The following is a 5,033-nucleotide window of genomic DNA, read 5'->3' as shown; positions in this document are numbered from 1 at the left end:
GATTTTTTAACAGAGATCCAGTTATGCTATGCTCAATTTTATATTGTTTGATGTTTGATGGGCTTTAAAGCTTGACTAATATTCGTTAACTCAAAATATTTCATTTCTTTTTTTTTTTTTAAACTAACAATTTTTTGCGTAGTATATATGTAAACAATTCAGTTGAGATTAACCTTCTCTAGCAATACTGTTTTTATTTCATGTTTGGTTGAAAACGGAACAAATAGCAAGTTTAAAGCATTCGTTCATGTTAATTGTTATTGCAGAAAAGTAATGTATAAAACTTTTGCTCATTATTTTTTTTGCAATATTTGCATGTAACAAGTGTGCATTGGTCAGTAGAAGCTATATATGTCAACTATAGTTTTGTTAATGTATAATTGATATGGTTCTTTAAAGGAAATAAAAAAAGTTATAAAACATGATAAACATAATAACCTTTACTTCAAATTCAATTTTAAAACAGTTTTAATTTATCATTCTTACAATTACCATTTTTTTTAATACATTAGGCATTATAAAATAAACATTAAATCATTCTTTACATTTCTGTACTTATATTCATACCAGAGTAACATGTACATCTCACGATAAATGTAAGCATATATAATATAAGTAAGAGGATGGCTACGATCCCGAGACTGATTATTCCATACACCATGGAGTTCAGTTCTTCATCTGTACTTGATGCAATGTCAGAGAGGTGACGATTCATTACGCTACCGCTATGGGTGTTACTGAGGCCATTGGAATTTGTGGCTAAATTAGAATTAAAAATGGAAAATGTTCTTTCTTTCAATAAAATGTTTTTCTTGCGTTGTTATTTTTCAAATAAAATTGCAGCTGTCGCAGAAAAAAATATGTAAGTTTCAGTGGGTTACGTAATTTTTATTTCAAAATATCTGTTCCTGTACTAATAAACAGAGCGGGCCTTTTTTTAATTTATATTCATAAGCGTATATAGACATTCTTATAAATCATAAATTAAAATTTGGCATTTTTGATATGTTAAAAAAATCATTTTTATGTCATATATATTTTTATGCTATATTGTGATTTATTAATAGAAGAGCACTGCTAAAGAAATATATATCCAGGAATAACAAAAAAAAAACAAAAAAAAAACAAATAATAATAAAAAAAAAACAAACAAAAAAAAAATACAAAACAAAGACCGTATTTTTGATAAGAAATGAAAAACTAACATTAACAAAAATATAATCATTAGTGTCATTGCATCGATCAGGCGTTGGAGAAGAAACTTAATTCAGAAGGAAAAATATAGTTTATTTACCATTTGATGAAGAAGGTACAGTTGATTCAGAATGGTGTTGTTCAACAACTACTATTATTAATTTATCAAAGTATGTAAATTAATGTACATGTGTAAGTACATGTGTATATTAAAATCATTTGCACATGAAAGTAAAATATAGTTTTAAATTGAAACTTTTGTATACGAATTAAAAGTACGTGACGAATTTTTTATCTTCTGTGGTCCAGTTTTCTTCAAACAAGAATCACCCGCTCCATGTAAAATTTCTATAAGAGCAACTTCAAATGATATTTTTCTCTATTATTGAAAATATAATATTTCGTCGATAGTATCTATAATTTGTTGTTTGATTTTAGTGATTATGATCATTTGTGAACAATATATTTATGCATTTACTTAAATGTTTGGATTTATTTTATTAAAAGCTACATGTATATAATGAGATGTAAATGCTTTATAGAAATACACCTTCCTGGGTTTTCTCCGGACTAGACTCTGTTACAGTCGAAGTTTCTAAATCTGTAATTCTAGCTGAAAATTCTTCTGAGGATGTCAGAAGAGTAGAAGTTGATGCTAAGGTGTATGGTGTGGTATGTTTAGCTATTAAAAAGTATCAAGAAGAATTAATATAGACCTTCTGAAAATGTAAGTACAGTGTAAAAGTAGCGAATAAAGACATACATCGTCTTTACTAAGTCTATATATAACAAAGTATAAATCATTTCTCAAAATTCAAGAATATAATCTATGTTTCATAATCATAGAACATTAATTGAAACTATATGTACGTTTCGACTTTCAATATGTTCGTAAGAAATATGTGCCTTTATTTCCTTAAACTATATCCTTTTATTTTTATCGAATAACCTGCATGAAAGGGAAACGAATATTAACAATTTATAGACAAACAATACAACATTGTTTACTCTACAGTACTCGTACCGTTAAGGTTCACCGGACCAGAGCAGTGCATGCACAGAGTACACTGCAATACTTCTGGGAAGCCTTACCGTACCTGCGTCTTTAAATTTTACAAAACATCCTTTTGTGTGAGTACAATTATCTTTGGAACAGTTGCCATGTTACTGAAATCCGTAATCAAAGCTAGGGTATCAGCACATTATTCGAAACGTACTTACTGTTGCAACCGTAAACATGGTGACATTTTTCAACAGAACATTTACACATGGACTCGCAGTTGACACCGAATGTTGGAGGAGGTCAAGGAAAATTGCAATCATGACCAAAATAACCTTTTGCACAAGCTGTAAAGGAATTCCAAGACATGAATTAAGCTAATGCGCAACTGAATCACTATTCATAATAATAACCAAAGAATACATGTACACATTTTTTTTAAGAATCGCTAGTTCGTTACACATATGGTATGGTGGTACATATTGATATAAGTAAAAACACGTGTTCTGAAAAGCAGAGGAAATTCTGGTCGATACAGTCGAATTACTTAACATTTTTTAGAGTAAATTTGCTGTGATTATTAGTCAGTTTTCTTGATCGTATTACCAAATTACAAAAAAAAAGAAACTTCAGAATAGGAAAATACATTTAAGAGTTCCTTATTTGAACATGTTGAACATTTTAAGCAATTCATTTACATCAATTAAATGACTTCGGTACGATGTTATGTTAGACTTACGTTGCTAACATAATCCTAAAGCTCTATATAAAAGACTGATTTAATTTTTTTTCTTAAAAAGCAATACATTCTATTTTAATGCAACTACCAACCGTTACAAGGAAGTGTGAAAACAAATTATTGATGTTTGTTTCTTCATGCGTAAAGTCCGGCGAGGGTCTTGGAGATAATTGATTATGCAAGCTAAATTAAGGTGAAGCTCCAGTAATTAAGTGCTCCACCGTTTAGAATTGAAAGACGGTAAAATTGTTTGATTAAATTCCAAGTTAGAGAGAATTTATGTTTTGATTTTTAATTATCACAGATCTGACTGTGTCGGCAATTTTTTTACTGTGTCACAAGCATAAAATTTGAATCGTAACTGTGTCGGAGAAAAATTTTACTTGTCGGAAGCAACACAGAAAAACAGCTCATGGAGAACCCTGATTGGACAGTTTATGAATGAGTATTTTGAATTATTATTAATATACAAACGTATGCATTTATTCACTGCCTTGTTCCACACATATCCACTGCAACATGTTTTCCCACCTATCCTGGTAAGCAAAATATTCACATGTACATGTATTAGCACACAAATATTGTGTTTTACGACATGTATTATGTTTATTATAAAGAATTCATTTCAGGAAATATAACCTTAATTAGAAAATGTCTTCTAACAAAAATAGATAAAGTCAAAAAGAACAAAAACAACAACAAACTAATTTTCAATCATTGCATTGACATTCAACAATCACTTACAGTAATTTTCCCCAAAGCCTTTTACAATATCTATTGTTTTATAAAATATATAATTTTTAAATTATCTACAGATTTAAATTCTTCCTTACCCTCCGCATATCTGTGATGTAGAAACTAGAAAATAGTGCAAGAAAAAGTATCCAATATACATCAATGTAGTTCGTAGAGTAAGATCCATTTTAGAAATTTAACAATATTTTAGCATTTCCTTGTTTGGTTTATTATTTCCAAAACGATCTAAAAATTAATTAGATATGTAATTACATGTTTCCGTGACAATCAAATATCTCATCTCTATAAACAAATTTTTAATGATTTTATTTCAATTTATGCAGCTAAAATGAAACAACGGTGTTTTCTTTACTTCTTTAATAACGTCTGATTTGAAGACAATCATTTTTTTTCTTCATTGGTCATCATTCATTTTTGTTTATTTTTGTATTCTACATAGTCTTTGATTAATATAATTAACTTTTTTCTGTATCTTTCCCTTCAAAAAGAATAAGAAATAGATTTAAATGATAAAAATATAAATACCGGTATATCTAATTATTGATATATAAGTTTACGAAACAGGAGAGATAATAGCAGTTTCGATTAAAGTCATCATTTCGAAAGTTATACAGTCGATACATTGACCTCGTCAGCAAATATAATTTATCATTGAGTCAAATGCTGACTGACATTTTTCACACTTGTTGTTAGTCCAGTATTTATACAGTGATCTGATGACGGACTTCTCCGTTATTTCCCTATCATGTCAAGGAGCACACGGTCGGTGTGACCGGTTGGCAGATAATGCTCACTCCTTCATGGCACCAGATCCAACTTCTGATGTTTTGGAGGTCCGTGATTGCTCTGCCCCCATTGTGTTTGTTTTCTTGACTTTGATATTGAATATAGTTCGTTATCTCAGTATATTTCATTAATTAGATGTTACGTTACAGAAATAGAGGAAATACAACCGGTTGAAAGATACCTATGCCTGTTTTGTATGTTTATAGGATGGTTCTCAGTAAACTGCTTCTTTTGCTTTAATTTCATATCAATTGGTGTTAAGCAAAGGCCTCGCTTATTGGACAACCTTTTTTGAAATTAAATCATATGAATCAGAGAAACAGGAATTATTTACACACGTATTCAAAGATAAATTTTAAGTTTTCACTATTTTTTCCATAGGAAACTTTACACCTTTAGTGCCTGAACTGTATACTATTATTTTGCATGTCTTTGTTGAAATAACAGATTAGAATATACGATTAAATATACTTCTCTCTGTGGTTTGTGAAGTATCCTGCTTATGGATAGTTACCAGATGTTAGTTACATGTTTTTTCCCATCTAATCAGCATCCAGA

At 29.5% G+C, this 5,033-nt stretch overlaps 1 long non-coding RNA gene across 1 annotated transcript; it reads right to left on the bottom strand.

Moving 5' to 3' along the window:
• Window positions 1-2,417: 2,417 nt before the first annotated feature.
• LOC134269893 (uncharacterized) lies at window positions 2,418-3,845 on the bottom strand. The gene is made up of 3 exons (XR_009992670.1): window positions 3,767-3,845; window positions 3,408-3,469; window positions 2,418-2,541 (listed from the first exon to the last, which is right to left on the bottom strand). It is a non-coding gene; the product is annotated as an uncharacterized LOC134269893 (long non-coding RNA).
• Between the last annotated feature and the right edge of the window lie 1,188 nt (window positions 3,846-5,033).

Source organism: Saccostrea cucullata, unplaced genomic scaffold, assembly GCF_032062105.1.
Source record: "Saccostrea cucullata isolate Sc308-1 unplaced genomic scaffold, CSIRO_AGI_Scuc_v1 ctg1807, whole genome shotgun sequence".
In the NCBI taxonomy this organism is placed as follows: Eukaryota; Metazoa; Mollusca; class Bivalvia; order Ostreida; family Ostreidae; genus Saccostrea; species Saccostrea cuccullata.
Note: the sequence above shows the minus strand (reverse complement) of the source record. Positions and strands in the feature narration are given on the sequence as shown.